Below are 12,998 nucleotides of genomic sequence, written 5' to 3' on the forward strand. Positions count from 1 at the left end.
TGATTTGCTACCATAAAGAATGCAAATTGCACATGCCAAATACGAGCATTACATGCAGTCAATCGCCCGCACACCATAGGGGAGGTGATTTTGGCCATTTTTGGCCAAAAATTACCTCCCCACCCTTCAATTGTTCTCGTCTTATTAAATAAATACTCCCTCCGTCCCGTTTAAGAAGTCCCATATTCTATTTTGGGATGTCCCATTTAAAAAGTCCCATTATTATTTTTAGAATATTTTTTCATTAAATACCCCATTTTACTCTTATTTTAGTTATCTTAAAAGAGTTTTATGGAAAATTCCACTATCATTAATAGGGGCAAAACATGAAAAAACATAAAAAGACAAGAATAATTAATGTTTTCTTAATCTGTGTGTAAAGTCAAATGGGACTTCTAAAGTGGGACGGAGGGAGTAGTAAATTTTAAAAAATATTTTTTAGTGTCATTTTCCCCCTTCTTGTAGGGTTTTTATCCTATGTGAGTTCACTAGTATCCAACCATGAAGTGATGAAGTTTGGCTTTTCGACGAGTATCCTTAATGAACACTTCAATAATAAAGTCATTATAGACTTTAACAAACAGATTAAGTATGAATAAAGGATCAACGCATCCTCTAAACTTGTGTCACAGGGTCTCTAATTTATACTTTTTTGAGCAAATAACTCCAGAACTCTTCATTTTCAGGTCAAATAACCTCATAATTATATTTTAAAAACGAGTAAAATACAAATTGGAGGTGAGAGATGTAAAAAAGTAGTTATATACTTCCCTAATTATTGCGATAAAATTATTCTAAATCTGTTTTTTAAAATAAAAATATAAATTATGGGGTTATTTAACCGAAAATGAAGAGTTTTGGGGTTAGTTGCTCAAAAAGTATAAATTAGACTAGATGATCCCGTGTCACAAATTCAGGGGGCGCGTTGACCCTTTGTTCGATTAAGTATACTTCTCAAAAAAACAAACAGATTAAGAACTTATAAAATAATAACGATAATTTGTATTAATAGACATACTTCACATCTTTATACAATAATGAGAGCCCGAATAAAATTAAATTTTCTATCTTGTATCCTACTGTACTTTGTATTCCATAATAGTGGAGAATTATAGTCTAGAACAATATAAGAATCTTATTAAGACAAGCAATTTTGGTTAGGATAAGATAAGGCTAGTTTGAATAAATAGATCGATCGGAGAACGCTTCGGGACGACTCTTAAAAGGTTCGGCATACATAGTCTATTTTTGGATACATTCGATTCGGGTCTGAAGGGTTGATATCCATCATGAAAATTCTACAAGAGATCGCCTAAAAATTGTGACGAGTTTGGAATTTTCTCGAATTTTATTTCGACGATTAATTTATGGATTTGCAAATTTTACAACTTGATTCATGTCTTTTAAAAGGTTTAATCACCAAAAATATGCCAAACCTTTGCATCTTGTGTCAGATTTAACCTTTAAAAACCACCAGATTTAGCCAAGTCTTATATGTCATGTGTCAGTTATAGCCATTTTTTGATACATACGATGCGGGCCTGAAGAGTCGATATCCATCATGAAAATTCTACAAGAGATCGCCTAAAAACTGTGACGAGTTTGGAATTTTCTCAAATTTTATTTGGACGATTAGTTTATGAATTTGAAAATTTTACAACTCAATTCATGTCTTTTAAATTTATTATAGATTCAGTTTTTTTTTTGTTTTTTTTATAATAATTGGAGAGGGGAGCGCTTGCGGGAAAAATTGAACCCACGATCTTGACAGTTTATTGTTATGTTTCTCATAATCATATAGGAAAAAGGTATAAAAAAAATCTTAATGTTTAGAAATTAAATGTCCAAAAAATAAATTAAAAAGGCTTAAATGCTCTTTCTAAAAAAATTGAAAGACCTTTTTGCTCAATTTGATAACATTGAAGGCTTAAATGGTCCATAAAAATTTAAAGAATTTATATATTCTTTTTAAATAACTTTTTTATCAAAAAGGTTAATATATTAAGGCAATAAGCAAGATTACAATCTAAATCGTCAAAGTACATCGTAGATCAAGATTACAACAAAATAAAAAAACAATCTGAAATGCTATAATCGATCCACGATAAGAAACGAAACAATAATATAAATTAAAAGACACAAATTTTTCAGGTGTGAAATAACCAGGAAGAATTTCCTGACATCAATTGCACCTTCGGAATTTCTATTTATCTCTTGTTTCATTGCTCGTATACTTCAAACGATAGAAACGTTTGAATCTTCAAGAATTTGAATATGAGGCGATAAAGGCTTGAACGATCCAAAAATCTACACTAAACAAACTGTATAGCGAAATCAAACACATAAAAAACATATCAAACTCCAAAGTACAGAGTACTTTATAGAAAAAACATCACAAACAGTAAAAGAAACGAGCTAAGAGACGATGATATCCGGCTAAAAGCCGAATATCACCGCCTCCTGCGCTCGAAACCGAAGAAAAACCAACTTTCTCTCTCTAGAAATATTTTTCTCTCTCTAGGGACAAAGATAACTTAAAGGGTGCTTTTATACCTTTTACTTGTAATAATTCTTAATATTAGAAACTCGTTATGTTCTGAAATTATTCATATTTTTTATGTGATGACGGACAATAATTATGGACAATAATGCATAATGGATAATACATTACGAACGATAATTCATGTCATATTAAATTATATATAAAAAATAATTCAAGTCATATTACAAATTTTTTCTGTAATGAAAATCACAATGCAAATAGTTTTCTATGGTCACTATGTAAAAAGATCATAATTGAATGATCTAATGTCTAATTTATTTATTTTTTCTCAAAAGAGATCAATTCCAATTAAATATTTTAAAATTTAATTTTAATCAATTTTTGTCAGTCATTTATTCTCTTTTAAAAAATATCGATTGTTTTGCGAATATTTTTAATTCTAACCAAATATAATATTATTATCTGAAATTGTCAGAATTAAAACAATACGACATTTATTTATTTTTTGAAATAAAATGAGTAATTAGTTAAAATTAAATTACATTAAAAATTGGTTAATATCAGTATTTTTGAAATGTTTGGTTAGAATTGATCTCACCCAACTTTTCTTAATATTTTAAGACATTATATATGACAAATTTCTTGATAGTGATTCGACTAATTAAACTGCATTTACATTTTAATGATCGTCAACACAAATTACTAGTAAATGGGTTTTCAGTTAAACTAAAATAATAGTTTTCTTCAAAAGTTTTTTTCGAAGAAAATAAGAATTTTGAAATAGTAAATTTAATACTTTAAAAGATGTGACAAATATATTTTTATAAATTTTTAAACTTAATATTGTGTAAATATAACTTATATTTGTAGTAGCTAAGAAAGTGATAATGTTCTGCTGATAATTTTTTAACAGATTACCACATTATCCGCAAATTAAACCAATTATATTACAACACGTTATTGAAACAATGGTAGTATTGTAATATTACTACTAAAAGGTGTGTGAAAAATAAGAATTAAAATTACGATAACTTTTGTCTAGTCCATGATGACGTGTTATAATATGATTAGTTTTTTTTATAATTTGGGAAGGAGGGAGTGCTTGTGGGAGAAATTGAACCCGCGATTTAATAGTTTTCTGCTCAGTGCTTGTATCATTTGAGGTAAAGCTCATTGATTAATATGATTAGTTAGTTTATAAATGACGTAATGTACTGAGTATATCTAATAATTTCTCATCAAATAGAAAGAAAAATATATAAGAAAAATATTTTATACAAATTGAAAAAGACAACCGCCCAATATTTGGTGACAGCTAAGAAATATATAGAACAACTGTTAGTTATTAATTGTTTTTGTTACCCATATAAAAGCATTCCAAAAATAACTCACGGACTTCTTTTCATATACTTGTATGTTTCTGTTTGGCCAAACCATTTTTAGGTCCCTTTACTCTTCATTCTTTTTTCAATAAATTTTTCTATTTTAGTTTAACATTTATAAATTCCTTAAACTTCAATTTTTTTTATTATTATACATTTTTATGGATAGAATTTAAAAAATATATTACACTCTCCGTTATTAAAAATGTAAAAAAATATGACGTTTTAATTTTCAAATAAAACAGAAAATATCTTAGAATCCTTGTATTTAATTTATAATATATTTAAAATCTTTGTACTTAGTTTACAAATCAAAATCAAACCCAATTTTTCTTAAATCAATTAACTATATTATTATAAGTTCATATATTTACAAATAATTAAGGCCAAATGTTTCAAAAAGGCCAGACCTTTCATAAAAATTTCACAAAAGTCCCGACCTTTCAATTTTGTCGATTTTGGCCAAAAACAAATTATTTAGTTTCAATTATGGCCAACTCTCAATTTGATTTTAATTTGCCTATATGGAGCCTATGTGACGCCTATGTGGCATGCCAAATATTAAAAGGTCAGGACTTTTGTGAAACCAAATAATCCATTTTTGGCTAAAATCGACAAAATTGAAAGGTCGGGACTTTTGTGAAACCAAATAATCAATTTTTGGTCAAAATCGACAAAATTAAAAGGTCAGGACTTTTGTGAAACTTTTGTAAAAGGTTTGGCTTTTTTATAATATTTGGCCAATAATTAATAGTGTAGCATTAACTAATTAAAATTAAGTTTACATGTATAAATACTTTATTATTTTAATTTATTTCAAAATTTTATTTTTATTTTAAAATAAAATCTTATTCATAATTTTAGTCAAGTTATCGTCTTCTTCCTCCCCCATTTCGTTCAACACCCATATAAATTTTATTTAATTCATTTAAATTTCAACTTATTTCATAATTTAATTTTAATTCATCTAAATATCAATTTATATCGGATTTTTTTAATACCGAATTGATTCGATTAATGATAAAGAAAGAAAATTTTTAATGGAGGAAACCTGCTCGTTTCATTTATGGAGGGGACAAAACTGCTCCTCTCCTTCATGGAGGAAACGCAAATCTGGTTTCCTCCATTTGCTCGTTTCCTCCTCTATGGAGGAAACTAACAGGCTTCCTCCATTAATGGAAGAGAGACCTGTGGCCAGGTCTCTCTTCCATTAATGGAGGAAAGGCCACCAATTTTCAGTGGTGGTGGGCCAATGTTTTCTTCGACATTTTTTTATTTTGGAAAAATATGTTATTTAGTCCTACAATTTTAGCCATATAATTTTATTATTATTTTGACATGGAGGGATTTGAGAATGAAATTGGCCTTTCTGTTTAGGATTCGACTATACTAGACTTTTTATCTTTTTTCTATATTCGAATATTTGTAATTAATATAGTTTCATTTTCTCAAAAAAAAAATATAAGAGAAATTAAACTGAGCACTATTAAAGCACAAAAATATTCTCAAAAGTATACGATTCTTGTGAGAAGGTTGCAAAATTATTTTTCTGCGTCTCAATTATACCGCATAAGTTTAATTGATTGCAAAAATAGATTTTCTAATTGCAAGACTACCTTTTTGTGTATCTTCATCTTAATCACGAGTATCTCTTTTTTCATGTAAGTTTCTGTCAAATATTCTGATGCTATCTTTTCTTAGCCAAATAGTCGTTGAAGATGTCATCCATGTTGCCCATGTGATTTTTTAAATATTTTAAAAGGATTTTAAAGATTTTCTACTTGATAAATGTAAATAGTGTTATGAACTCATCTCAGTATATCTGACCCCGTTGTTTTCCTAAATTTTTCAGGTTTATGATTTGAGCAAGTCAGCCGCTCTATGATTCTTTATTTTCTCGGAGGTTTTACTTATTATTTTAATAAGGTTATTAAACTGATTTTATTCTTAAACCGCAATAGTAATTAGAAGTCTTATATGTCTAATACTTGTTATAAATTTATTCAATGAATTGCTACTGTTTTGACATTCTTTTATTAACTTGAGTTAATACGGATTTTTCTGCCATACTTAATACTCAGAGTTGGATGAGTACTTTATAATAAATGTTGTATATTATGAATTGCTAAAACTAGACTGAAATCTCGGTTGTCCCGAGCATTGGTTTTCTTGCAGGTTTATGTATTTGTTGGTTATCTGTAATACCCCGTACGTTTGACGTTGCCGAAGTGAGCAACGCAATTTAAATTAATAGTAAGAGCGACTAGAAAAAGGAGTTAGCGAAGGAATTAAGTAATTAGGGACGAGGATAAGTTGATATTGAAATCTAAAGAAGGAATTTCAATATTTGTAACACCTAAGATAATTAAACGGGACTAAAAAAAAAGTTGGTTTAAGATTATAGCATGATTAAAAATGAATATATAGGTTATTATATTGAGTTATAGGCTGATTTAAATCGATTAAAACGTTAAAAGAGTAACCATTAAAAGGGCACTTTAAACATAGAACGTAAATGACAAAACTTATGTTAAAAAGGTGTAATAGGGCTGTCCTAAGTTGATTATAAGATTAATGATTTAGTAAAATAGTCATGTTAAACAAATTGTAGAACGTTGCTTTTGTAACGTGTCAGAATCGAATAAGAATCGATAGGCGACGTTTAATGAGTTAAGTTACGTTTTGAGTAAGGTTAAGGGTGAACCTAAGTAAGGATTGTATGGTTGATATATGTTGTTTTAAACTCAATTTGCTAAGAGAAAAGATATTAAGGTTAAGCATTTTGAGATTTAAACACAAAAAGGCGATATTGACGTAACAACGCAACGAAGCGAATTTAGACGTTTGAGCGGGTTTTATAGGATTGATTGGGTATTATAGATGGGCTTAAGTTAAGAAAAGACTTAACTTAACATAGTAAGTTAGTAGTTTCGATTTCATAATGCCAATATAATTTAAATGCATTTTGAACCTCGTTTGTGACAGACAAACCGAGAGGCGACGGGATCGACAGTTTTGGCCTAGGAGTATTCGGCCAAGACTAATGCATATAAATGATTTGGATTGGAAATAAAGGAGTGAGTATACTTTACTCTCGCGTATTATTACGCTATAATTATTTTATTAAATATTTTATTTATAAGTTATAAAAACACATCGCATTATATGATGATTTGTTGTGATTTGAGATTGTATGAACTAAATGGTTATTCTACCGTGAGATACACGGAGTATGAATTATTATATATACATAGATGAGTATATACATATGTATACTAATAGTTTATGTTTGATAGTTAAATTGTGAATTGATTTATTATATACTTGAGAATGAATTACATGTTTGGTGTTGGATCAAATTGTGTAGTGTTTTGTTATTGTTTGTTCTATGTTTGAAATTTTGTATATCGTTTTGTTGCTATTTGTTCTATGCTTGAAAATGATGTGTGATCCGAAGAAACAAGCTACCTATTGGGCGTCAATAGGCCGTGTGATCACCGGTGTCTATAAGAGTCTAGATACGTGTATATAGAAATGTTTGATATGAGCTCATTAATGTTGATCATATTTATGATTACGAAATGGAATATGTTTGGGTATCGGAAAGGAGGATTATAATTTTGGCAGATACGAGGTAACTCGGTCGAACTATCTCGGGACCCGTATCTGGTGAGTAACTCGGTTTAACTATCTCGGGACTCACACCTTGGGATTAAGCAGTGGCATGATGTAACTCGGTTGAACTATCTCGGGACTATGCCACGTGGTAACGAGTAACTCGGTTGAACTATCTCGGGACCGTACCACTTGGATCAAATTGATTTGATATGAATACGATACATGTTAGGAAAGGTTAAGAGTTTAAGATTAAGGTTTCTATCGGATCAATTCTTTGTTTGAAATATAATGATATTATGTTTGTTTGAATAAATGATTTTCACTTGCGATGTTATTTTGTGATAATACCGTTAGTAAGGTATATCTCACTCAGCTTAAGCTGACCCCGTGGTTTTTAAACATTTCAGGTACTTAGACTTGGAGTGACTAGAAGTCTATCGTTTTGCCGGGAGTCTGTCTTGCCATGTACAGTCCGACTTCCGTGACCGCTGCAGTAGTACATTGTGTGACCAGTCATGACCTAGGACAATATTATAGTTTTGGAAAATGTTTATAACGATGTTAGATTTACGTAGCCAGTGTTTACAAAATAACTATTAATGTTTTCATAATTAAATGCTTCCGTGTTATAACATAATTGCGAAAAAATTATAGTGAATTTCAGGCTTGCTACGGGATTCGGAACTACAATTCCCATTCCCTAGCGCCGGTCGCGGCCCTCGATTTTGGGTCGTGACATTATCCGCAAGGCTAGCTATGAATTTTAGTACAACCATATCCATACTCTAGCGCCGGTCGCGATTCATGAAAATGGGTCGTGACAAATGCATAATAAAATGAGATTCTGCTTGTCCGAATGCTCGTGATTAAAAACATGGTTGTCTTTAACCTTTTAAATTCTGAAAAACCAAATTATCCTCCATACTGAACTAAAATCTGGCAACATTATTTTAGTGGATTGCTAAACACCGCCCGGTTTTACTTACCACCGCACAGGCAAAAGACATTTCTGCCCTTTTAGCAAAATTTTGAAAAAAAAGTTCTCTCAACTCATTCGAATACATTCGAACAAATACGTAAAAAATCGATTAAAATGACGAACAACGAGTACAATTCATCGGATAACGAGTATCGACGTTCGGAAACAACCCCCGATAAATATTTTTTTTAAAAAAAACTCGAAATAAATAATTTTTTTAAATTTTTTTAAGTAGGGACGTTTACATTTCACGTCCCCTCCAGAGGAGTGGACGCCGGAAAGCGGCGTCCCCTCCTCTGGAGAGGACGTGGATTTCCCACGTCCTCTCCTGAAGAGGGGACGTCGTTCGTCCCCTCCTCAGGAGAGGACGTGGGAAATCCACGTCCTCTCCAGAGGAGGGGACGCCGCTTTCCGGCGTCCTCTCCTCTGGAGGGGACGCCGGACGTCCCCTTTTCAGGCGGAGGGGACGCCGGAAAAACAGAAAAAAAAAATTAAAAATTATTTTTTATCTCGAAAAAGCCGGAACATATTGTTTCCGACTGTCGGTATTCGTTTCCCGACGAATTATACTCGTTATCCGTCATTTTACTCGACTTTTTACGTAGTTGTTCGAGTGTGTTCGAATGAGTTGAGAGAACTTTTTTTTTTGAAATTTTGCTAAAGGGGTAAAAATGTCTTTCGCCTGTGCGGTGCTAAGTAAAAGGGGGCGGCGGATAGCAAAACCCTTATTTTACTGATAAACATACCAAGAAGGAAGAAAAAAACCCTAGCTTTATAGTATATCTCATATGCTAAGAAGCACGGAAACTTCGATAAAGTTACGTTTCCCGTTTCGGAAACGTTTCGGAAACCGGAAACTCTTGGACACCCGTACGAAACGTTTCGGGCCGTTTCCGTAAATAATAAAAATTAAAAATTTGTAAAAAAATTAAAATTATTACCCATAAATAAAAAAATCTAACTAGTTACCCATAAATTTTGCATTCGCATTGCCCACAATACATCAAATATAATTATTTGTGTTGAATTATATTATATTTTTTTATATATTTATAAAATTTTAAATATTAGTATATTAAAATGAATCATTTTGTTAATTATTGTAAATATTTAGATAATATTTTTATAAATATATCCCTATATTTTTGTTATTTGCACGTTTCTCCCACGTTTCGTGTACTTCATTTTGAGAAACTTTCGTTTCCCCGTGTCCGTTTCGTCTCGTTTCCGTTTTCCGTTTCCGTTTCCGTGCTACATAGTTCATATGTAGTAAAGTGCATCCTAAATTTCAAGCATAAGCGCAATGAATAGTTATATGAGCACCAGTTCCTTCCACATAACACACAGACTGTTATCAATCGATAAACCACAAAGTATCAAAGTACTTGATTGAAAAATATTTAAATTTAAGATAATTAATTAGTTTGTCATTAAATATTAAATGTAAATAAAACCTTATTATTCTTTTCAAAATAGAAGAGTTATAAAATATAAATTATTTGTAAATTATAATTTGTAATTTTTTATATTGTTTACGGTTCATATATTATTATAATTTCGTCATCCTCACGGAATAATATATTACAGACGATGTCGATAGCCTTCATTATTTAAGTGTTTTATTTATTATTTATTTATTTATTTTAAAAAGAAAACTATATTGTATTAATTAGAAATATCATAATACAAAGGTAAAGATAAAATGTCTGGTACATCGGAATCTCAAACCGAAACATCAGACATATAAATGGACGCCCTAATAAGACTATAAGCAACTATATTCACTAAATTTCGAATATAACATAACGAACTATCAATATGGGTTTTAAAAAGAATTTTGCACTCATTGACAATGACACCAACATAAGAACGATTCTCTTGCAAAGAATAGAAAACTTAAATGAAGAATAGAAAACTTAAACTAGAAACAAAACATCTATTTCAAACCGGACATTGTGCGTTAGGGGTGAGCAAAGTTTTGAAAAAACCGACCAAACCGACCGAACCGGTGAATTTTGGTCGGTTTGGTTTGGTGATAAATTTTCATTCGGTCGGTTCGGTTAAAAAAATATAAATTTTCGGTTAACGGTTCGGTTGAGAATTTAAAATTTACACTTTAACCAAACCGACTGAATACTTACAATTTTGAATGCTTATTATGAAAAGCAGGGTGATAACTTTTTTGAATTTAATTCTTGCTATGGTATATTGTTTGGATTTGTGAGAAAATGCTTGATTTCTTTCTAATTTTCATAGAATTCAATTATTTGAATTTGTAAAAAAACTTAATTGATCTTTAAAGCATATGTAATTGAAAAAGCCCATAAAAACCCATAAATAGCCCATTTAATCAAACCGACCAAACCGACCGAAAAAAATTCGGTCGAAACAAATTCGGTTAATGTTCTTTGTTCGGTCAGTTCGGTCAAAACAAATTCGGTTAATGTTCTTTGTTCGGTCGGTTCGGTCAAAAATATTACAACATTCGGTTTGGTCGGTTTAGCCATTTTCGGATCGGTTTTGACCGAACCGACCGAATGCTCACCCCTATTGTGCGTAGCCAATTCCTCAACTCATAATAAAGATTTTTTGAAAATGATGGCTTCCGTCACAAGAGGCTCTTGCAATCTTTACATTGAACGATAACTTCCTTGATGATTGAGTAATGTCAAACTTGGTCTACATATTTTATTATCATTTTGAAATTAAAATTAATTTTAGAAATCTAATTCCATCAAATTCAACTTGAATTAAGATTTAAAATCATTTAGATTCATATTAATCTACACTCCCACTAGGAGACTACACATTAGAGTTGAAAAGATTAACAAATTTCACATGAATTGGCCGTCCAAGATAATGTTATTACATAATCTTAAGTCAAAAATAAAAATATTTAGCACAATAGTACTTATGTATCAATATTATCATCACCGACCCGACCCATATTTTATACAAGTCAATGCGAAGACTATACTTCATATGTGGGTGAACTACTGCTATTGACGCAAATGTGGGCCTAGCCAACTTCATCCGAACTCGGGACTTTTGTAGTCGGTGGATTTCTGCTGATTTATATCGAAAAAGTTCGAACTGATAATTAAAATACTGAATTATTAAACACCGCTTCTTTTTACTACGCACCGCCCCCTACACATTATATTTTTGTCATTTTCTCTTCTTTTTTAAAAAAAAAAAATTATATTCAAATCCTCTCTAACTCACATTTAAATACGAAAAACGAATAAAAAAAATCTCGTTTAATTTAATTTAATTTTAAAAATTTATTTCAAATTAATTTCGTTTAATTTGAAAAGTGTTTTTCGTTTAATTTCAGCCAAAAATTTGTTTATCTTTAAAAATAATTTTTTTTTAATTTTAAAAATGTCTTTCATTTAATTTCTAAATTTTTTCGTTTAATTTTAAAATTTTATTTAATTGTCAAAAATATTTTTTGTTTATATTTCAAAAAAATCAATAAATAATTTTTTTTTAATTTATGGGGACGTTCTCGGTTTACATCTCCTCGGAGGGGGAGACGTCTTCCGAAAATGTCTCCTCCTGGAAGACAACACCCCCTCTGGGGAGACGTTTTTTGGAAAAGGAGAAGATGTAAATTGAGGATATCTTTCCCTCTCGATAGATGCAAAATGAAAACATTCCCATATAAAAAAAGGCAAAAAAAATAAAAAAGAGGCGGTATCTAATAATTAGGGACGGTATTTAATAAATCCCTTAAAATAATTATATAAAATAAATTATTTAATATAAAAACGTACCATATTTACTTCTATTTTATGTAGTTATAATTTTATATTAAATATATAACAATTAACCATATAGATAATAACTGAGTATTTATAATTTTAAATGATTTTTATGAATAATTACTATCGATTTTGAAATGGAAAAAATGTTGTTTTTTTTTTAATTCAAGTTGGATTTAATGATAAAATAAGTATAAGTTGAATCAAAAGTCAACCCAGATAAAAAAAATACTAATAATATCAACTAATTAAATTTTACTTTATTTAAAGGCTTATCTTAAAAAAAGTTAAAGATAGGATAATTTTATTACTTGTCCTAGTACTACTGTTCTCTTCTTGATTTTGGCTAAACTCATTTTAAGGTGCTTAAACTTTCATTTTTTAATTTATCAAGTTCTTCTATTTTTATTTAGGTTTTTTAAATTTTTTAAACTATAATTTTTTGGTTCATCAAGTCTCTCAACTTCTATTTAACTTTCTCAGGTCCTTAAACTATTGTTTTTTGGTTCATTAGGTCCTTGATCAATTTAAAAACCCAATAAACCAAAAATAAACAATTAGGGACGTGAGAAAGGTAAATAAAAGTTGAAGGATATGATGAACCAAAAAATGAAAGTTTAAAAACCCGAAGAAGTTAAATATAAGTTAAGGGATCTAATGAACTAAAAATATATAGTTTAAGGATCTCAAAATAAATTTAGCCCTTGGTTTTTTATTAATTTTAATCTGTATTCCAGTTGTCTGTATTT

The sequence above is a fragment of the Mercurialis annua genome, linkage group LG8, assembly GCF_937616625.2.
Source record: "Mercurialis annua linkage group LG8, ddMerAnnu1.2, whole genome shotgun sequence".
Lineage (NCBI taxonomy): Eukaryota > Viridiplantae > Streptophyta > Magnoliopsida > Malpighiales > Euphorbiaceae > Mercurialis > Mercurialis annua.